Consider the following 24140-nt stretch of genomic DNA (forward strand, 5'->3'; position numbering starts at 1 on the left):
CAAGATAAAATAGGAGAACCCATTATTCCTCCCCAAAAGTTGTTGGCACCAGTACAACAGAAGGATTTCATCACAGATCTATATAATGCACACATGCAAATAGCACCTCAGGATTGCTTAAAGGATTCCCATAACACAATACAACAAGGTTTATTGTATCACAACAACATGCTGTTTATGCCCACCTCTGAATTACAAACACAGGTGATAATTTGGCATCACGCCTCACCGTTGGCAGGTCATCCTGGTTGGGTAAAAACCCTGGAAAATGTGCAAAAACACTTTTGGTGGGACACTATAAGAAAGGACATTAAGCAATTTGTCACTACCTGTCCAATTTGTGCAAGACATAAATCTTCTCATAAGGCTCCTGACGGCTTGTTAATACCAATGCCAACACCCAAACAACCTTGGCACACTGTGAGCGTAGACTTTATTGTAGGTTTACCACCTGTAAAATCCTTCACAACAGTGTTGGTTATAGTGGATTTTTTATCTAAAATGGCACATTTTGTACCATTACGGAAATTACCCACGGCGGCAGAATTTGCCGATATTTTTATAAGGGAAATTGTGCGTTTACATGGTTTGCCAAGCAAAGTGGTGTCAGACCGAGGGAGCCAGTTCAACTCCAGATATTGGAAAAAATTATGTGAAAAACTGAAAATAGATGTGGCCTTATCCACTGCTTTCCACCCAGAGACAGATGGACAGACTGAACGACTGAACCAAACCTTACTTCAAACGCTACGTTGTTTATTGGCTGATTATTCTAGTGAATGGTTGGAAGCTCTCCCTGTAGCAGAGTTTGTTTATAATAATACTGAGCATTCAGCTCTACTTTGCTCACCATTCTATTTCTTGCAGGGGTATCATCCAAGAGCTATACCCATTTTGTTAGAAGATTCCCTGTTGCCTACAGTAACGGATAGACTAACGACCCAATACCTGACCAATGCATGTTTGGCCCGTTATTAACAAGTTATTCTTAGTTTCTCCAATGTCAATATAAAAGGATGCAATGTAGTAAATGTGACTACACTTGTGCTAAATCCAGCTGAAAATTATGGTGACCGCAAGGATGAGGTTGAGCATGACTGTCTTGATGTGACTGAACTGTGCACCAAACCAAGACCTGATATTCAAGATGTACCTTTAGACAAAAATTACATATTCGTTGATGGCTTCTGTTTAAGAGATACTGATGGAAATCTGAGAGCTGGTTATGCAGTTTGCACAGTCTCGGGTGTGATAGAAGCTTCCTGGCTTCAAGGAGTCTTTTCTGCCCAAGTAGCAGAATTGATTGCTCTTACTAGAGCATACTGAGTTTCTGAACAGCTCAAAGTGACTGTTTTCACTGACAGCCACTATAGGTTTGGTGTTGTTCTGGATTTTGGACAGTTGTGGTCCCACAGAGGTTTCATGACCTCTTCTGGAACAGTGACAGTTTATCAATTGTTGAAAACATGACCGTTACCTGTGAAAATTGCAGCGCACCAAAAGTTAAATGATTATGTGTCCTTGGGCAATACCTATGCAGACGAAGTAGCTATGTGTTGTGCCTTGCATTGTACTTCCTTTAATGAGGAATGGAGTTATGGAAGCAACAATGAGACAAGTCAAATGTTCTTTATAACAACTGCTGATACGTGGGATGAAGTTAAAAGATTGCAGGAAGAAGTGTTGGAGAAAGAACAACAGGTTTGGGTTAAAACAGGATGTGTCTGAAAAGATGATGATCTTTGGGTGTCAAGTGAGGGGAAAGCAGTGTTGCCAAATAGCTTACTGTCCCCGATGACAAGATATCACCATGGACAGGCACATACAGGTAGAGATGCAATGATCAGAATGTTCAGACAGACAAAGTACAACCCTAGATTTAAATTGGTTGCCGAAGTAGTATGTTACAAATGTAGGGAAAAGCACCGCTGTTACCCTGAGTCACATAGGTATATCAGGAGGACCCTTCAAAAGAATGCAGCTTGACATAATTGAAATGCCAGTGTGTAATGGGGTTGAGATACATTTTGGTTGTAGTATGTGTTCTCTCTCATTAGGTCAAGGCTTACCCAATTTGAAGGAATGATAGCCGCAAAGCTATTATTGAGGGAGTTGATACCTCAGTTCGGCATTCCGACTTCTCTTGAATCAGACTGAGGTACTCATTTCAATAGTGAGATTCTCAAATTATTGTGTGCAGCATTACAAGTTGAGCAAAGATTGCATTGCAGTTACAGACCAGAAGCTTCAGCACTGGTAGAACAAATTAATGGAACCCTGTAGACCAAATTGGCGAAAGCATGAGCATCAATAACGTTGAAATGGCCAGACGCTTTGCCTCTTGTCCTGATGAGTATGCACAGTACACCTGACAGGAAGACAGGCTTGTCGCCACATGAAATCATCATGGGATGTGCTATAAGATTGATGGCAGTGCCTGCAAATGATCTTGTAAACATTACAGATGACTTGGTGTTGGATTATTGTAAAGGACTGGCTGATGTGATTTGGTCTTTGTTGCATCAGGTTGGAGAAGCCACTGCACAACCGCAGCAGGAAGTTTGTCACGACCTTGGCCATTGGGTGATGGTGAAGAAGCATGTAAGGAAGTCATGTTTGGAACTGCGATGGAAAAGGCTGTACCAAGTGGTTTTAGTAACCACAACAGCTGTAAAGTATGCTGGTCTCCCGAATTGGATTCATGCCAGCCACAATCGCAAAGTTCCAAGTCCCCTTGATGAAAGAGTGCCTGTTCCCAAAGGGTCGTTACAGTGAGAGAGAGGGCCCAGGTCAGCCAAGCTGTGGGGACTGGTCAAGTGGCTATTGCGGAGCATGCACGGTCTGGTGAGATCCTGAGTGAGTCGATACCAGTGGAAGGTGAAGGAGGGTCAAAACAGTCATGTGACTCCCGCCAGCACAGATAACATTGAAACCCAGTCGTGCCAGAGAAAAGAGTTGTCCCTGGAGATCAGTGGCCGAAGAAAAGCCCAGAGCCAGTGATAAAAGTGCATCGTACTATTGCTGAAGTAACCGAAGAGTCATGTCAAAGTGACAGTGAAATAGTGGGTCGTTTAACAAGGAGGTCAAAGAGAAAAGGAGTGCCAAGACAGAGGTGCTCAGCTCCTGAATGGACTTATTTCATAGCTGATAAATGGGAGAAGGAGTTTGTCGTCTTTTGTGATAACAATTGGAATCCAGCTTAATATTCTGGAGATTGAAATTGCTTTGGAACTGAATTTTGAAATCTCATTGCCAGTCAATGAAGAGAGACATTACATATTGGAAGTGATTATTGGTGACTGTGAACTGTGCCTTTATTAGAGACATGTAAACTTTTTGCAAGAGTTTTTGAACATTTGCAAGTAGAGAAACTCTTAATGAACTTTTCAGAAGATGAAGTATGCATGCATAGGTTTAGCGATAGTATGTGTAATTGTGATTATTTTAATGATAATTGGATTGAACTTGCCTGTGGAGAATGAAATCGAGAGAAATCCAGTCACATGTGCCCCGGATTTAGGAGGTTAATTTACAGATCAAGATCCCCTATATAAGGATGAGAGACTGTTGCATACTAATAATTCTAAGGGAGATTTGACATCAAATGTGTGTTACTGCCCACTCTATGAGTTTATTGATACCATGGAGGTTTGCAGCTGCTACATGTGCACACAAATCCCTTCATCAGTGCACAAAGGAATCACTTATCACAGCTTGCCACTAACATATGGAATTTCTTGTAGTCTGTTATTAGCCCTATAGTATCAACAGGAGTATTTCCAGTACTCCTATTCAAATTATGACTTAATATTTTCTTTTGTGCCTATTATGAAGCATTTGAGTACTATAGCTAAGGTGAAAATCATTGACAGCGTGGGAGGATTCTTTAAACTTACCCTGACCTTTAGAACAGTATATGCCCACAAAAATAATTTGACATGCATTCTTAGCCCAGTAGAAAAGAAAAGAAGTTTATTGGACAAGTAGAGGAAATATGGAGGGCAATGAAAGCCAAAATAGAAAAAAATAATAGTTTGGCAGAATTGGGAGAGAGATGCAACACATTTAGTGGCTGGAAATAAAGGATTCCTGGCTATTGATTGGCAACATGTAGGGAAATTATGTGTATATAGGTCAAAGTCAAAGACAGACACTCATTTTGTAGGTACTAGTGAATGTAGACATTTATTTTTGTTTAAAAGTATTTGGACATTTCTGTTAAAATGGACAGGATCTCGTCATACCAGGTGTTTTTTTTCATATGTGGAAGGAACGTCTATGACAAATTGCCAAAAGGCTGATATGGAACATGTTATCTGGGAGTAGTATTTCCGAAAATATATCACATGGATAATTTTAATGATCCAGATTGGAGTGAAAAATCAAACTCCAGATTCAAAGGAGGAGCAAATGCTTCAGAAATTACAGGAGATATTTTTGGTACCATAATTCAATCAGTGGGAGTAATCTTGCATGATCATAGTAGATAAACAGATACTGCATGTGCCATGTTGTTAATGGATACAGAGATTGGTGCTGTGAGATCAATGGTTTTGCAAAATCGCCTTGCATTAGACATCCTTCTCACAAAGGAGGACAGAGTCTGTAAAATGTTATTTACGCAACAATGTTGCACGTACATTCCTGATAACAGCAAAGAGCTAAGAAAGTATACCACAAATATCACCAATCTGAAAAATGACCTAAACAGTTTCGTAGCCACTGGTGCATAGGATGCAATAAGAAGTGGTTTCTCAGCCATTGGTAAATGGTTTGGGAGCATGGGCAGGTGAACATTGGGAACCATTGTAAGATCCTTGTTGATTGTGGCTTTGTGTGCTTGATATAGAGGCTGCATTGACACGCAATTTAAATGCGCACTTGCATGTATTTCAGAGTTCAACTTAGGTGGAATGTGATTTAAATTATATGTTAGAGGGATAGAATTGATAAAGTAATTGATAAAGTATAATTTAGACTCTAGACTAACAGTATATATAGAAACAACATTGAACATCATTGATTTAATATATGATTTATGAGTGTTAAAATACATGCTGAATTGAAAAATGCAGTTATCTTTTGCAATACATGAAATTCAGTAACACAGCTTTTTCATTTGAAATGAAATGTATTGCTCATATTAATGATATATAATCAGTGTTGAATTCATAATTTTGCATATTATATGAGTGTTACTAAACATATTAATTACATGCATGTTCTTGTGTTAGCATGAGTAAGGCCTGCTGAAGCTTGTAATTTGTTGCTGTGTTGAGAATACTTATTTGTTTTCTAACGTGAACTTTCTTTCAGGTTACGTTCTCATGAGAAGTTTAGCAAGTTAGTAATAGGGCCTTGAAGCATAGAAAGAACTTAGCATAATTTCCTTGATGGAAGCACAGAGTAGAACATTAATTGGTATCGTATATAATTGTTTCAAACACGATGTTCCCATGATGGACTTGGGAAAACAGCAGACTATTTCAATTTGGTGTCTGATGATCAGTTGCTTTGCAAATTCTAAAATATCGATGAACATTTGAATTTTGGTCAATTAGTCTTCAGTCTTGTCTTGAGTCAGCCCTGAGCAGTTCCTGGCAGTTTGCAGATATCTTGCTGATCCTGATGCCTTACTGATGAAGAATTCCTGAATGCTGTCCCCTTGGGGAGGTATTTTCCTGTCTGCAGTTGCCCTTTGGTATGCCCCTTTAGAATGAGAAATCCTTTCTATATTCCTTTAGAAGACTCTTGATCGAGCTTCTGACATGCTGATGCTTCTTTTTTTTGTTTTGTTTTGCCCTATTTTTGTTTCTTTTAGTTAGTGACCTGTAGCCAGAGAGTATCTTTTTCTAAAATATTTTTGTCCTTTGTGCTTTTTGTTGTTTGCCTGCATGTGTTCCTCCTCACACATGTATTTCCCTGATTTGGTTAGCTGAAGGGTATACCCTTGCCCAGCCAAAGATTTTTGACTCTGCTAATCTGAGGTTACTGGAGATTGTTAATTCTGAGCAACGAATTATCACTCTAACTCCGATTTTTCTGCTAATGATATGACTGCTTTTTCTTGTGGGCTTAGTTTTATTAACGTAATTCGTTTGAACATGTTTTGTCGCCTTGGGCAACCTTTCACGCTTATATACCTTTATAATTTGGTTTTGCGCATTGTCTTCATGACTTTCAGCTTGTGTTTATAATATATCCCTCTAACTTTATCCCTGAGTGGAGTTTCCTTCTGTGTGCATTTGTTCATGGTGTTAAATTTCTGGGTATGTACTGAAATGTTTTAAGGGTTCTACCTTACTCCATTGCTGGGTTAAAAGGTCTGTCGACCTTTGTGAGCATTTGATTCCTTCAAAGAATATAAAAAATGCTACCGCAGGATCGACAGCCACCCAGAGAAACCTACCAAACCCAGACATTTCTGAAAACGAGTTTGCTGACCCGTGCCGAAAAAGTGCAGGCATTTAACATACAAGTTTGAAGATATTGGGACTTAGCCCAACTCTGCTACCTATATGTATAAAAAAAATCGAAAATGAAAATTTCCCTTCTTGCCAAAAAGATGGGAATACTTTAGTCCCCAAGGGGGCAGAAAGTATGTTGAGGGCAGTGCTTGAAATGGAAAAATTAAAGTGCCGGTACTCTATATCAGAGTACCTGCTTGTTTCTAAGAAGTGCCGGTACTCTCCAATTGAAAGTATTACGTTTTTCTTGAGATGTGCCGGTACTCTCCCTCTCAAAATAAAAAAGTGCCGGTACTCAGTACCGGACAGTACCGGCCCATTTAAAGCACTGGTTGAGGGTCATATTGGAGATGGAGGCTAGGCCCGATGTTTGGGCGGATAGGCAGGCCACCCCCACACTTTCTAGCTATAAAAAACACACCCTGGTGTGTAGTGGGCTTTCTGCCCCACCTACCAGGGCAGATTTGAGGCAAAGACCTCTTATCTGCCCCCTGGGGGAGCAGAAAGACTGTTGCAAGTCGTTTGAGGGGTGGGATAGGGCCCAGTGCATCAGTGGGCCACCCCTACCTATTTTCTACACAAATAACATCATCAATGGTGCCTAGTGGGCTTTCTGACCTCCCCATTCAGGCAGATTGGAGGTAACAACCTTTAATATGCCCGTGGGGGGGGGTCAATGGGGGCGTTTGCAGAAAGACATTTGGGCCTGGAGTTGGGGGAACAATTAGTCCATTGCCTGGGGGCACACCCTTGGGAGGGGGCTGAAGTCTAATGTGCTTTCAGCCCCCTGCCAGGGGCCGATTGTAGGAACACACATTCAATTTGTCCCCGATTGGGAGAAGAAAGACTCCTAGGGGTTATTTGGGAGGGATGGGAGCTAGGCCTGATGCCTTGGTGGGCGGTCCCCTCCCATTTATTCCTCTATTGAAATCCCTCCTGTCTAGTTGGCTTCCCCCCCCCGGGCAGGATGGAGGTAGCAATGTAAAATCTGTCCCCAGGGAGGTGGCAGAAAGGCTTTTGGGCCTGGGGGGCACTAGCCCATTGTGTGAGGGCTACTTCCCCTCCTAAAAATCCACTCCCTGGTGGTTCAATGAGCTTTCTGCCCCTGCTGAGGACAGATTGGAAGAAAACACCGCCAGTCTGCTCCCGATGGGGGGCAGAAAGACTGCTGGGGGTTGTGAGGGATAGGCCATTTACTCCCATATAAAAATCCCTGGTGTCCCATGGGCTTTTTGCCCCGCATCGGGGAGATTGGAGGTAGTAGCCTCCTATTTTCCCCTGGGGCAGCAGAAAGACTTTTGGGTTTGGAGGAAGAGGGAGAGCACAAGCCCATTATGAGGGGGCCGCTCCCCACATCAACAAATAGTCCATGGAGTATAGTGGGTGGTTCCCTGCTTGGCGATTGCCCTCCTGTGGCGAACCCCAAGCAGGGATCCACTAAAAGTGATACCATTGGAAAGAAGATTCTTTCCTTTCCGATGACACCTCCTCCATCCAAATTGGTGCTCAAGGGCATAATCTCAGCAGTGAAAATGAAATTAGCCCTTTGACTACTTTCACTTCAATGTAATAACGTCAGCGTGCCATGCACCCCAATCGTCATTAGATTGTAAAAAAAGAAAAAATACCTCGGACTGCTGGGAAAGCTCTTCCCTAGTTCCCCGGGATGAAATTAAAAAAGGAAATCCCTCTGGTGTTCCTACCAGAGGGATTTCTGGATTCGCGTCTGAGGGTGGCTTGGAGCGTCCTCTGCACAGGAAGGCCGGTGCGAAGGATGGCTTAGAGGGGTTAAGTACTTTCTATTTATATTTACGGTTTGAAGTATGTACAGATAAAGGCTAAAAATACTGGCTGTATGTAATTTTGCTTATTTTTGTACATTTTTGTGCATTTCATAAAATCAATTGGATGCTGTGATATCACACGTTAGAAAGTGGATTAGTTCATTTCTATGATTGTAACTGCTTGGTCAACATGTGAAACCAAATAAAAGTCATGTACAGCTATTTTAAGGAAGTGCACTTTTTAATCACATCATACATGTAACAAACATTGGTAAGACATATGTTATTATCTTTTAATAGAGTATAGAGAATATGTTTTATTAAGCTTCACTAAAAGACAATACGGGTATAACAGAAGCAGGAGTTGATTACACAAGCCGACGCACAAGCACGGAGCAAACATGGACACTTCAGGCTGCTAGGCTATTAAGCCAAATGAAAGTGATATCACACGTGGTGTGGCGGTGTTCTTGCTAGATTAAACTAAAAATGTAAGTAAAAAATGAAATACTACCTGTTTATAAGTATACAATGAGTTCTGGAGTATGGTAAAACTATTATGATATTTCCAGCGAAACAATGGCAACGATATAAATAATGAGATAATGGCGAAGGTTGGTCAAGGTGCCAAAAGACTCGCAAAAGGGAATACGACCAGTTGGATACAAACAGGTCAGCCAAGAGGGCATGTGCATGATTAAATTAAATAAAATAAGGATTATAAAAGGGACAGAGGATATACGAAAGAGGTGGAATATGAGACACATGGAGCTCTTTGAATTTGTTTGCAATTCATGTATCCACCGGTTGGATAGTATAGAGTAAAAAAGGGCACCACTATAATCAACTATGAATAGAACACAGACAATTAAATATGAGTTCATGTCACTGAGATTTTTTGGCATGGATACTGAAGGAATCATGTTTAGAGTTGAACTAGATGTTATGGTGAACAGGGTTTGTAATGGCCTTGGTGGCAATGACTGTTATATGACTTGGGCATTAAGAATAGAGAGTAATATATTGTAAAATTGCATACATAGGCACTGTTTCCGATGTCCTGAGGAGGCCGGAAGTTGAAAGGCCGAAACGCGTCGACTATTTACCCGAGGTGTGTTGTATGAATTGTGGAATGATGAGACGATGAAAACGGGATTGTAGTGCAAATAACCATCAGGAACAAAGAGCCTAGAAAGGCTGGTACTGAATATCACTACCTAATTTGAAAGACTGCATGCCTGAAAAGATTTAGCAGCTAATATATTTTAAACCTTTTTGGAAGCAGTCAGTGCAAAATACTTTTTAGAACTTTAAATGTCAAGTGGCATATGTATTAAGTATTGAGATGTTTATAGTTATATGTGTAGATGCGTGTATACATTATATGTGATTAAGATGTGTGTCTATTTTTATGACAACCACTCAAACTAAGACAGAGAGACAAATATTAAAAAATAAAAAGAATGAAAAGAAGTAATTTTGCTCAGTGACTAATTGATATTTTCACTCGGATATAAAGTGTATGTACATATTTATCCCATCTGTATAGCAATATTTTTTGTATTGATATATGGCCCAGATACAGCAGGGATATAAGGGCTCCACTGGATGGTATAGGTAAACTGGCATTTGAGGTCATTTTTGTCATAAGAGATCTTGTACTCGTCTTTTAGGGGTGTCAATGGCAAATTGCTGATCCTACTATACTGGAGGCAGTTTTTAGAGGTACCAATGACTATGGCTGAATTATTCATGGCAAATTTCTGTCACTGTATTATTGTATGTACTCCTTGGCATAAGGGATGAAAAAAAATGCTGACCTTGGTATAGTGGAAATGATTTCTGATTAATGACATTTGAAAAAATATAAATTACTGTTAGGAAGGGCCAGGCTTCCCTGGGCACTACAAAAGCAAAGGAATGTTTCATTAATGCCCTTTAAGGATCAGTGGTATTTTCATGCGTTTTAACCCAAAGTTTAAAACAATTCTCATTGGACAAGCCCACTCTCCCTAAAACCACTTATAAGAAGTCTGTTTACTCGTTTTGCTTGCTGGAATTTGGGGCAAGTATCACATCCCACTACTTACATAGAGATGTAGCCTGCACTAGTGAGCGGAATTTTCACGGTGTAGAGGGGACAGTTTAGAATGCACACTTCCTGCAGAAAGGACAGGAGCAGAGATTTATAATGAAATAACAGCATTCTCTAATCGTAAAATAGATCTAATTGCTTACATTTAAAATGTGGCTAAGCCTGTCACTCTCTCAACCTACCTGTAATTTTTCCAAGTTCATTTTCCAAGTTTATAGTCAAAACTGAGCCATGTGGTCTGGGCTGTCCCAATAACTGTGAATCTGGCTCTCATGGCTTCGGGGAGCAACATGTGCGGGCGGCTGCAGTTGGGAGAGCAAACTGAGACAGTACATTGATGAGCAGAAAGGATCAGCAAGAGGCATGTTGGGCCTGTAGCAAGAGGCATAGCTGTCAGAGTACTTGGATGGAAGGGCAGAACCAATTGCTTTTTTTTCACACAACAAACGTAAATGGGGAACGAAAAACCTGCAGAGACACCAGTGTACCATGAATGTGGATGACAGCCATTTTGAATGAGGGAACATCCTTATTGAACACTTCTAATCGCCAGTAGGGTTAGCCTATCAATGAAAACGTGGTCCACAGTGGCATTAAGAGACTCAGTGAGCATGTCATGACACCTTAGGAATATTATTAGCCAATACTATTACCACATGGTAAAGCAGTCTTCCCATTGCAAGCTGCCACATCAATTATGTTTTTTTTAGGTGAATGTATTCCCCTCTGTAGCCAACAGGAGTTCATCAAGCACTGGCTCTCAATGGCAGCACATGCCTTCTGCCCAATCAAATATTGTGCTCAAGGTAACCAACATGTGGGTGAAAACAAAGCCACTCTTGTAGGTGTGCTTCTTAAAGTTATTTTTCTGTTGATGACATATGGTCCAGTGACTGGTGCGATGTGCAGCCAGACCTAAAAAGTTAAACTCTGAATTTCAGAAGTTCTGAAACACATCCATTAGGTATGGTGATTAAAAAAGCGCATCACAACACTGTACAAATATCTTAACTTTTCCAGACTGATGCATGGAGTTATGTCAATGGTTGCAGAGTATTACTCATTACTCAAAAGCAGTGCAGTGGTTCTATAACCCTTTTTCATTCAAGATCACATTGTTTTCATTTATTGACAATACTCTTGCAAAGTTCCTATCTGCACCCATTGTACCTTTGAATAATTGAAATCTTATTAATATAATAAAATCATATTTTTCTAAATTTATATTGACTCTTTTCTGGTTTGTTCACTCCGTACAGACTCCGTTAAATGTATCATTGCATGCATGCTAAACAATGCATATTTGTGTCTCAGTGTGTAATCATTTAACTAAATATATATTCTTTACAATTATTACCCATGTCTTTACAGCACACACCTACAGTAATAGCCGCCCCCTCAACCTTTAAATTTTGCACATGGATGTTTAATTATTTTCTTATGAGGAACAACTCAGGAGTAGGTAGCAGGAAATCGTGACTAGAGCCAGGAATGCCATGAGACCTGACACCTTCCTTGCTTCAGAGTAACCTGCCCTAAGTCCTGGAAAGCTGACCTGTGGCCTGAAGAGTAGACAGTGGTCAAGAGACCTGCTAGCGCAGATTTTTTAATAAAAATTATTAATGAGTGTTTATGTATTTTGAATAATAAGTTTATGTACAAAATGAAATAACGTAGAAAAATAATGCATGCATTTGAAAATGTGGTCACAAAGAATGGCCACCAATGTTAACGAAATGTACTAATCAATGATTGATGCTTATGAAATTTTGAATATATGTGAGACTAATGTAGTAATATGTCATATTAAGGGTTATGAATTAAGCTTTAGCTTTATTATTTGTAGGCCTTACCTTAGCAAGTGTCTTGACCTACTTGCCAGGCCTAGTGTAAAAGCTGTATTTCTTAGTGTTTAATAAAAATGCTGACCAAGTGAATTAAATAGTGAAATGTCTATTGTATTGTTTAAATGTGCTCATAACAGAAGCTTTTCGTGAGAACCGACTGTTAAAAGATGATGTTCTTGCTAATGCAACATTTTATGTGTAATGTGTGTGAGACTGACTTTCCCAGGACAAGAACAATGAAGATATTAACTAGAGTAGAAGCTGCAACAATATTGTTACCTGACAAGCCGGATGGTGAGGATATTGCAAGATGAACCAATCAACAATATGAGAACAGAGAAATATTAGAATTCATAGATTTGGGATTTTAGTTTTATTGGACAGAGTGCAAACATACGATTAATTGACCAATAGGGAATTAGGGAATAGTTTCAACAATTTTGACTTAACAACACTTCACAGTGAGAAGACAGCTCATTCTGCCCTTTCCTTCATGCAGTCGTTTTTGCCGATATTGTTCCTGACTGAGAGGTTACTATTTTCTTATGTTTCTTGATTAGAGACGTGCTCAACTTTAATGCTTAAAAGACTTTACCCTTTAATTCTAATGATGAATCCTGATGCCTTGCTGATCGACTGATGTCCTGAGGACGAAGACTGATTCTGCTTTGCTGATCCACCCATGAGGATAGGTATATCCAGACTGTGATTATTATGCATATTTGCTTTTTCTTTCTAGGTACCAACTGCACTATTTTGATAGAACCATAGTTAGATGTTTTTCCAAATTTGTGTTACTAAATTGTTTTGCATGAAGCCCAATATGCTGATGCTAATCTGAGGTTGGTTAAGGATTCTCACTAATGAATTATGATAACAGGGACTAATGCTTGATGAATTTCTCTGCTAAACTTCATGTATTTCATTTCGTTGACACAGCTGACTTTGCTATTGATTTGCACCGTAACCTTAGAATGTGTTGTAGTTCAAGTTTTGATTAGATTGCGTTTCTTCAGCCGTTTTGGACAACCAGTGTTGTTTCTGTATGTGTCTCATTTGATATTGAGATTAATTTATATGACCTTAGCAGTGTAAATATAGGGAAATAAACATTCTAAAACTTCTACTAAAGGTGTGGGTATTCATGACTGAAAGGTCATGGTGTTTGATAATTACTGACTTCATTGATTATTGATTTTATTGATTACTAATGATTATTGATTATTGTGTATTGATTATTGATTATATACTGGGGCTATGGTAAGAACATCTTAATTGCGGGTCAAAAGGTTCATCGACCTATTCGCGTCCCCTTCTAAGTTTACTTTTTAAGGTCAGACGCGCTAACAGTGATGGTAGCAGATTGATGGTTAGTGTCCTTAAGAGCTTGCCATAGAAGTCCGGTACAGAGTGATAACAGTGATGGTCAGAGACTGATGGTTTATCTCCTTAGGAGCTTACCATAGACTGCAGTACACAGTAACAAGTGTTCCCGGATATGGTAGCAGCTTGATGAGTTGGTTCTTTGAGAGTTCATTATTATTGAGATGTGGATTTTGTTTTTCAATGATGATAATTGGATAGAAAATTATGTTCCCTTAAGTCCAGAAATGACTTTCCCAGATCCTGGATCCTGCGAATAGTTGTTTGAGGATGTTCCTGGTGTTCTAGTGATAGTGTGAGTGAAATAGGTTGCGCTTGCACAGCTTATGCAAATCGCAGGTGAATTGTGAGGTTTATGAGGATTTTAGGGAGTTTACGTACTCCAAATGAAGTTGTAGAAGGAGTGTGCGTACTCCGCAGTATGAGAGTAGGAAAATCGTCGAACTTCATATCAGTGTGGCGCTTTGTGCTCAAAATATTTTCCACTTGGTTGTTAGTGTATGGACCCTGCTTGGTCTAAGACTCCGGAGTATATTGAAAAGTGTAAGAGACACTTGGTTATATGTTGTAATTTGTCTGGTTTAGAAGGTTGATTGGGTGTGGTCAACAAGTCAGTGTGTGAGTTCAAGTGAGTGTAAGAAAATTTCAACTGAGATTTGCCGAGTCCTATGGGCACCAGGACAGACCCATTGATCAGTTGAGAGTAAAATTTGCGAGTCTAATTTTGCTTGCGGATCTGGGAGACCGAGAAAGAAGGAGTAGCTGTAAGTGCGGGAAGAGTCATCAGTGAAAAATCCGTAAGGTTTCTGAAGCGCTTGTTACATTTTTTGTTTTTGTTTTTTGTTTTTTGATTAGTGCTTCCAATATTTTGCATTAGTTTTGTGTGAATTGGAGTTTTGGAAGGACAAGCCGCAAGACTTTGTCAGCCGCAGTACGTGTGTGAGTGTGACGTCATTGGAGCCGCGCTGGGATAGGTCGGTTAGTGAGAAGGGTTGCGCACGGATTGGTAGCTGTCCGTGAGAGGCAATTGGTTGAGAACGTAGGTGAAAGGAATCTTGGGATTAAAAGGCACTTCCTGATTTGATTTTGAATAAACAAAATGTAGAAAAGATGCAGTTTTTCAAAGCGTTGAAAAGTCCCTTAATGGCCCTGACAGCGCTTGGATGCTTGGCTTCACCCTGGGGGCTGCCCAGGAGTGAGCGCATCACAGGGAAAAGCCAGGAGTGGTTCCACAGAGGTATGCGTACAGCGCCTTGAGACCCTAACGGGTGATTAGTGCACTATACAAGTGCGAAATTTACATTACATTTTACATTTACATTTGCATATGTATATTACGAGTGTGGGCGAGGCTACACCGCCAGAAGGCACACCATCTTACATCGCAATGGGTGTCGTGCCATGTCTTTGGCGAAAGAGATGGTGCAAATTGACTGAGAAAGATGGGAATTTAGCGTTTCCTACAAATGGGATGTTTAATTTGAGAGTTTTGGAGCATTTACGGATGATCCTATATGAATCGAAGCCCATTCCAAGACCAGCACAGTTTGAGGCATTAGCAGTTTGGGAGCTAGTACCTAGACAGCAACAGCAATTGAAATTCGAGTGGAGGATGAGAAAGGCAGAAAAGACTCTAGCAGATGCTAGATGGGACTGTGTTCAGAAAGCATGGAGAATGGAGACTTGCACAGAATTAAGTTGTTTCCGGCAATTACGCAGGACAATGAGAAGGAAGGAAAGAAAGCTACTAGGAAAACTAGTAAAAGTCCATCTTAGAGTAAGGAGGCTAGAAAGTCTTCAACCGTACAGGAGGAATCGGACAATGATGAGTTTATTACACGGCTATTGAGAGATCAACCACCACTATATACAGTACATGAGCGTGGTCCAAATACTAGAGTTGACCCGACAGCCCCGGCACAGGTTAATGGGACAGTGAGTCTGGTACAGTTTAATGCTAACCTGACACAGAACACAGTGCAAAGTGGTCCTAATGTGCCTACTACTCCTGTAGTGCAGACCCAGATGCAACCCCCACAGGTACAGAGAATTTATCCTGATGTGCCTATTATGGAAATGACTTCGAACTTAGTAGTGCCCACGGAGCAGGTCTTCCGAGACCGATATTGGTTCAAACTGAGCCAACTACGATTGTACTGCCCTAAGTACAGCTGCAGGTAATGCCAAGATTTACTCCATTGACAGGGACACAGTCAGACATGGCTCTGATGATGAATCAGAATATGGGAGTTACTCTCCCACAGAGTGTAGGTGCCAGAGCAGCCCCAGATGCTGTATCGCTACCTATTACTGTTGGTCTAGCGGTACCATTGTTCGCACAGAAGAAGCTGATTGTAGGTGAACGGGGAACAATTTCCCAGAACCTAATGAGGGGAGGACATAATGAACATGTTCAGGTAGTCTCTCCTGTGGGTCAGACTTTTGGCGGATCAAGATCATTGCTAGACCTTAGTACATTCGTAGCACTTCCAGATATGGTGACAGGGCCAAATGGTAGCCAGAACTTGAAATTATTGACACCTCAGACTCCCAATGCAGTTGCACAGCAGGTGCCCCCGGTCCAAGTGAGTAACATTTTGTTACAAGGACTGACAGCTCAGCAATTAACTCAATGGTTAGACAAGCTGAATACCCCACAGAGTGCCACTAAAGGAGAGGAGTATTTGTATTGTGCTAGGCTTAGCATGGAAGCGGGTGAACTCATTGGAGGAACTATGGGGGTGAATAGGTTTGAATCCTACACAGAGGCAGATTTGAGATATCTGTGCCCAAAGATTACGAGAGAAGTGTGCAAGGTGTATCAGAGATTAGCAGACCTGGCGGAGAAGTACGGCATAGAGATAAAGAAAACAAAGCATTTGAAAAGGAGTTACAGATTAGATTTTGAGGCGAAAGATTTTGAACATATGAGATCTGGTGGAATGAAGGCACACCTTAAGGAATTGCTTCAAAGTGCTCAGACCTCGGGAGCATTAGGCAGATGGGTAAAGAAAAGAGACAAGAGAAAAAGGGATTCTTTGGAGCTGACTGAAAATGTGTTGCAGGATAAAGATCCAGTAAAGATTTTACCAATGAGAGAGATTCCAGGGTGGAATTTTGTTCTCGTCTCTTGGAGCAGAAGTGACATTCTGTCATTTACAAATGATTACTCAAAATTGAGAGAAAAGACAGTAGAGTGGTATCAGCAGTCCGACAGGTTCGTGAAATTTGCAAAGTGTTTGTGGGAGGAACTGAACACATTATTAGAGATAGTGGTTCCAGCTGATCTGTAGATCAAGTGTAAGAGCAGTATAGACTGGCCAACAGGTGAACCAGAGAGAGATAGGAATACAGGTGCACCATCTCCTGAAGTGATGAAATATTACTATAAGGTGATTGAGTTTCGACAGAACAGCTCAAGAAGCAAAAGAGTCGATAAATGCGTACTATGAGAGATTGTTGCAGGCATTCAAACATTACAGTGGTACAGGGACAATTGAGGCGAAAGACATGCTTCATTTTGTGTTCAGATTTGTGGAAGGTCTGAGACCTGAGATTAGCCAGATGATTAAGAGTCATTTAATTTGCTGGCAACCCAAAGCGATTGATGAGGTGTTGCAGTATGCTGTAGTGATGAGATTGAGTTGAAGCAGAAAAAGTTGAAAGAGAAGGCGATGGTAATGCAGATTAAAGCAGCTCAAACAGGATTGCAAGGGAATTTTTCACAGCAGTTGCCACAGCAGCAGCAGGGAAACATGATGTTTCAGCCTTAGATGAGAGATAGAGGTTGTGGAGGCAATATGAATCGTTGTCCAGACTTGAATACTGTAGTGGTTCAGAATGATGTGCAGGGAATGAAGAAGCTATTGCCATGTCGTATTTGCGGAACTGTTGGACATTGGAAACTGGAGTATCCAATGATGGCGCAGGAAGGTGTCGTTCAGCAGAGTAATGACATCAATTCTTTCCAGAATGTGAGAGGACCAAGAGTAAGGGGTCCTAAACCAAATGTTCAGAATAGTGTGAATCAAATACAAACTTTTCAGCCCATGCAGCAGGTGCAAATGCCCCGTGCACAAGTGTCACAGTTGCAGCCAATGCAACAGCAGGTTCCCATGGTACCTAGACAGCAAATTCAAATACCTTAAGCCCCGATGGAGCAGCAACAGATGATGCTTTCTGAACAGGTCACAGGTCAAAGGCAAAACAGAAATAGTAACACAGTGCACCAATTCCCGTTACACAGTGAGAATGAAATAAATGATGAATGGACAAGTGATAGTTCAGATGAGGAGCCATGTGTGCTTGCGACTTCCCTAGAAGTAGATCAAAGAGGACCCTATGTGAAGGGAAAGTTTATGGGTCACAGAGTTTTATTCTTGGTTGACACTGGAGCTACATGCTCTACAGTGAGAAGTGCAGAAGTTCCAAACTTGCCCTTTTCAGGTTGAACAGTTCAGGTTGTGGGGTAGCAAACCAGTATTTGTCAAACCCGATAACAGATCCAGTTTAAGTCGAGATTGGCAACTTTCAAGGATTGCATAAATTTGTAGTCTGCAATTCAAGTCCGGTATCCCTGCTGGGAAGAGACTTGATTTGTAAAACAAAGTGTTTATTACTTGCTCAAATGATGGAATTGAGATTCAGAGGAATAGTGATGATGAAGAAGAACAAGCCCCAGAAATAGAGTGTGAAACTACAAATTAGGCGTATCCTTTGACTGAGTTTTTCCCGATGTTCACAGTGAAAGAGCTCCATCCTGATTTGCAGGGAACGGTAAAGGAAAAGGTGTGGGACTTGACAGGAAAAGAAGTAGGTTTGATAAAGGGGGTAGAGCCAGTCAAAGTTACTGTGAAGCCAAATGCAGTTTTTCCCCAACTTCCGCAGTACCACATGCCGCAAGATGTCCTGATGAAAGTGGCTCAGGTAATTGCAGACTTTGTAAAACAAGGGGTTCTGAAAAAAGTATTGAGCAGTCCATGTAACTCACCAATAATGGGTTTGAAAAAGCCCAGTGGATTTGAGAAAAATAAATTAGATTGTGGTCAAATGTTGTTCCGTGGTGCCAAATCCAGCTGTGATAATGTTCCAAATTCCATGTGATGCAGAGTGGTTCACTGTCATCGATTTGTCACAAGCATTCTTTTATATGCCTCTTCATGAGGATAGCCAGTTTCTCTTTTGTTTCAAATTTCTGGATCAAGTCTATTGCTGGTGCAGAATTCCTCAAGGGTATTCAGAGTCACCTTCCATATTCAATCAGATATTGAAAAAGAATTTGGAGTCATTGGAATTGCATTTCCAATCAACCTTGGTGCAGTACATTGATGACTTACTGATTGCGTCCAAAACAAGGGATGAGTGCAAGTATGATACCATTGCCCTGTTGAACCATTTGAGAAATAATGGTTACAAAGTGTCTCAGCTTAAATTGTAGTACTGTCAGAAAGTAGTGAAGCATTTGGGTCACCAGATTGAGAAGGGTCCAAGAAAGGTATCCAGAGAAAGGATTACAACCATATTGCAGATAAATCCCCTGACTAAACAGAGATGTCAGGATGTTTTTAGGAATAGTGGATAATTGTAGCCGATGGATTCCAAATTTTGCAGTCATTTCAAGACCATTGCAGAAGCTGACTCATAAGAAAGTCACTGATCCCATAGTGTTAGACCAGGATGAAATGAAACCGTTCACTCAATTGAGAGAGAGTTTGTGCAGGGCTCCAGCGTTGGGTATGCCTGATTACACGAAACCTTTCACATTGTTTTGTCATGAGTGTGATGCATGTTCTTTGTCTGTCTTGACACAGGTCCATGGAGGCGTAAACCCCCCAGTAGCATATATTACAGCTACTTTGGACAAAGTCGCAGCAGCCTTACAGGGTTCTTTGGGTGCAGTTGCCACAGTTGGTCAAAGCCTTAAACAATGTGAGGGCATTGTGATGGGACATTCCCTGACTGTAATAGTCCCTCACTCTATTAAGATTCTACTGACAAGGACGAAAACCCAATATTTGACTGGTGCAAGGTTGACTAGATATGAAACGAGTATTTTGAGGTCACCAAATGTATCATTGAAAAGATATACAGTGCTGAACCCGGCAACCTTACTTCCGAATGAAATTGCTGAAATTGAAAAAGAGGAAGATGTTGAGCATGATTGTCTTGAAGTTACTGATTTGTGCACAAAACCGAGACCTGACAGTAGAGATACCCGATTGGAAGAAAATTACCAAATTATTTTTGTTGATGGTTCTTGTCTGTGAGACAATACAGGGACACTGACAGCAGGATATGCGGTGTGCAAAATTACAGGTACCTTGGAAGCTTCTTGGCTTCAAGGAGTGTATTCTGCTCAAGTAGCGGAACTGGAAGCCCTTAATAGAGCATGTCATGTTTCTGCTCAGTTAAAAGTTTTGGTCAGTTATGGTCACAGAGAAGTTTCCTGACCTCTTCTGGTTCACCAGTGAGAAATGGCAAGAGGATCAAAGAATTGTTACATGCTATTCAAATGCCTGAAAAGATTGCCGTGGTGAAATGCAGTGCACATCTGAAGTCGCAGGACTATGTGTCATTGGGAAATGGATTTGCGGATCAAGTTGCAAGGTTTTGCACATTGAACTGTATATTGTTCAAAGATAAGTGGGAACTGTTACCTGAATAAGAAGAACTTGTACAAGCTATGTACTGAAAATAATTGACTCTTTGGAAGAATTAAAAATGTTGCAGAATAATGTTGACAGGGAGGAAAATCATTCATGGAGCAAAATGAAATGTGTCCAAAGACAAGATGAATTGTGGGTTTCTGAGGAGGGTCAGTTGGTTTTGCAAAATAGCCTGTTGTCTCAAATGGCAAGGTACTATCATGGTCAAGCACATATTGGGAGGGATGCAATGGTTCGTTTGTTCAAACATGATTGGTTTAACCCAAAGTTTAGACAAGTTGCTGAAGCAGTTTGCCATCAGTGTGTCATTTGCCAACAACTAAATGCAGGGAAAGGGACAGTGGTTAATTTGAGCCACATTGGAAGAGCAGGAGGTCCATTCAGCAGAATGCAAATGGATTTTATTGAGATGCCTGTGTGTGGAGGTTTGAGATATGTGTTGATGATTGTATGCATTATTAGTCACTGGATTGAAGCATACCCTACACGAAGAAATGATAATCTCACAGTAGCAAAACTACTGCTCAGGGAACTAATACCACATTTCGGGTTTCCGATCTCTTTAGAATCAGATAGGGGAAGTCACTTCAACAATGAAGTAATTAAATTACTGTGTGCAGCACTGAACATTGAGCAGAAGTTGCATTGTAGTTACCGCCCTGAAGCTTCAGGACTAGTGGAACAGATGAATGGTACATTAAAGTCAAGAGTTGCAAAGATGTGCGCGGCTATGAATTTGAAATGGCCTGACGCATTGCCTTTAGTGTTGATGTCAATGAGAAACACACCTGACAGGAAGACAGGACTGTTGCCACATGCGATCCTCACGGGCAGAGCAATGAGGTTACCAGCGGTGCCAGCAAATGTACTTGTCAACATTATAGATGATGTGGTGTTGGATTACTGCAAAGGTCTGACTGATGTGGTCTGCTCTTTTTCTCAGCAGGTGGAGGCCACCACACTGCCACAGATCCATGACCCAAGACACAACCCTGAGAGCTCCGGACTGGGTTGTCGTCTGAAAGCATGTGATAAAGACGTGTTTGGAGCCTCGTTGGAAGGGACCATACCAGGTAGTTCTGACGACTACCACAGCTGTGAAGTGTGCTGGAATTTCGAACTGGATTCACGCAAGTCACATGAAGAAAGTGGCATGCCCTCTGGATCATGAAGAAGCGTTGTTGAGAGTACCAACAACAGAGAAACAAGTCTCAGGGCTGGAAGGTGCGTGATCATTACTGACTTCATTGATTATTGATTTTGTTGATTACTAATAATTATTCATTATTGTGTATTGATTATATAATGGAGCTATGGTAAGAACATCTTAATTGTGAGTCAAAAGGTTCATCGACCTATTCGCGTCCCCTTGTGAGTTTACTTATTAGGGTCAGACGCGCTAACAAACCTTCGAATGAGACAGGAGATCTGAACAGGGAGAGCTGATGTTTGGCCACAAAAACAGATCTGCTAGAAGAATCCACAGGAAAAAGTGTCCTCCAACAACAGTACCTAAAATGGCAGTTCCGAAGGACATCCTGATGCCTTAGCAGCACAATTGAAGGCCTCACCGTTTGCCCATGCTGTGTGCCTGCACACCTGCATTCCTTCTAACCCTCCAAATAATTGTAGACCCCCTGCTTCTCTCTCTATTGCTCGATCACAGTTCCAGCAGTGCTGTGCAGGTTACTAGAAAAAAAATCATGAAAACAACCACAGTTACCTTTAGCCTTGTGTCCACACAGGACTTCATCAAGGCTGCAGAATCTTGTAGGCTAGTGCAATCACTGGCAGATCCATTTCTTGCTTATATATACAATAATATCCTCACTAATAGCTCTGCAGCCAATCCAGTCAGAAATATCTACATCACTTTGGCTAAAGGTGTAGTCCCACACAAATGCCCTAAAACAAAAAGGTCTTCAAACAAAGGCTCCTTCTGATCAATAACCAATTGTCCTAGGCAAGAAGATTGAAAGATGGCTTTCAAGACAAATATCTACATTCATCGAAGAAAGTAACCTCTCAGTTTGCTTAAAAAGATTTGGTATGTCTGTGGCACAAAAGCAGCACTTACTTCCACACCAGATTATTTAAACACTGCAAAGGGTTTAAACAGAGAACCAGAACGCCTTTCCTTGGCCTCTCCCTTGCCTTTGATTCTTTTCATCTCTACAGGGAATTTGACCAATCTTCCTAAACAAATAACTTTGCATCTGTATTCTAGCGAGACCTCTATCATTGAGGCTGGCACCTCTGCCCATAAAACTCTCCACTTGTCAACTTTTTTTGCCAGCTCGTCAATAACAGCCTGGTGCATTCCTGCATGGATGTGGCTCAATATGCTACATATATGGGAACCGCTCAATGTGGCATGGTAACAATATTGGATTTTTATTTAGTGTAGCACAGGTGTGTGGCAGTGCATGTCCGGGCACCAATATTACCAACTCATTGTGCACAATTATCTCAGAAAGAAGGAATGGTATTTTGGGAATTGAATCTGTGACTTACCAGTTTACACACCCCAATGCAACTTATGGTAAAGCATTAAGCAGTCCTTAATTTGTAAAATAATAAATGCCAGGGCCCAAAGCCTTGCTCAGGAGCCTGTAGCTGGCAATTTCAAATGTTGAGAGAGCCAGATGCCAAAACTGCTTAGTCGTGATTCTACAGTGTGTCACTTTCATCCACCACCATGCACTCCTTGCCCTTTTACCTCACTCTTGCAGGTTGTTTTTCATCTTTGCTTTCTTCCTATGCCACAAATTTGCCATCTTTCTCTTCTTCCTGTCTCACTTTTGTGTTTTTCTCTCTCTTTTTTCTGTAACAAAGTCTGATTAGGAAAAATCGACTCAGTGGACAGTCTGCAGGAGTAGGCCAATGTGAGGCAGGTCGAAAATATAAAATCTGCAAAAATGATTTATGCTTTTAGCAAATGCCTAGAGCGTTAAATAGATTAGAAACAATCTTAAATTTTTGCAAAGAACAAATGTAACTACGTATCAGGCTTTTAGGACTGTGTGTGAAAATCTAAATGAAACCTATAAAGGCTGATGAGCGATTTACAAATAGATATACCAGCAAAATATTGACTTTAAAATATCAGGAGTCATAATATTGTCCTCACTTATAAGTTCAGGTAAGAATTAGGTAATGTTCAGGGTCAGCGGTAGGCTAAGGAACAGGATTAAGGCCCAGTGTCTTGTTATAATATGGTGCTTCACCTATTGCCAAACTAGTGCAGCTGTGACGGGGAACAGAGATCCAGACATTTAGGATTGATTAATAGCATTTGTACCTAGTCGTGGCTTGTGGCAAGCAGAAGCGGCGGGGCGGCACGGCACGTGGGGGATGGGTGGGGGGAATTAAAATATAATTTAAAAAAAACACTTACCTTAACGCCGCGCGCTGCTCCGCTCCTCCGTCTCCTCGCTGCAGGCACAGGCTCCCAGCCTGCCCAACGGCCAATCCAGATGCTGCTTAGAGCAGCGTCAGGATTGGCTAGGAGCGTCCAGCCAGGGCACTCCCAGGCAGACTGGGAGCCTGAGCATGCTCACTCCAGCCAGAAACTCCGCCTCATTGCCCGTCACCCCGTGGCCCCGCCCTTTTACCAAACAACGATAATAAACATGGTTTATTATCGTTGTTTGGTAAAAGATTTGCAGCTGCTGCTGCTGGCGGGGGGGGGGGGGGTGACGCTCCTCTGCCCTAATGGAGGAGCCCCCCTGTTTTTAGCTCCTTTGCCAAAATATCGAGTAATAGAAATTCATGGCACAATTTTACTGTAGGCAATAATGGAGAAACAAATATTATACCGGTATTTTACCAAACTATTATCTACATTTATATATTATGACACCATACTGCTTTTGGCCTATTCATACCATATACATATT

The sequence above is a fragment of the Pleurodeles waltl genome, chromosome 10 (assembly GCF_031143425.1).
Source record: "Pleurodeles waltl isolate 20211129_DDA chromosome 10, aPleWal1.hap1.20221129, whole genome shotgun sequence".
NCBI classification, from domain to species: domain Eukaryota; kingdom Metazoa; phylum Chordata; class Amphibia; order Caudata; family Salamandridae; genus Pleurodeles; species Pleurodeles waltl.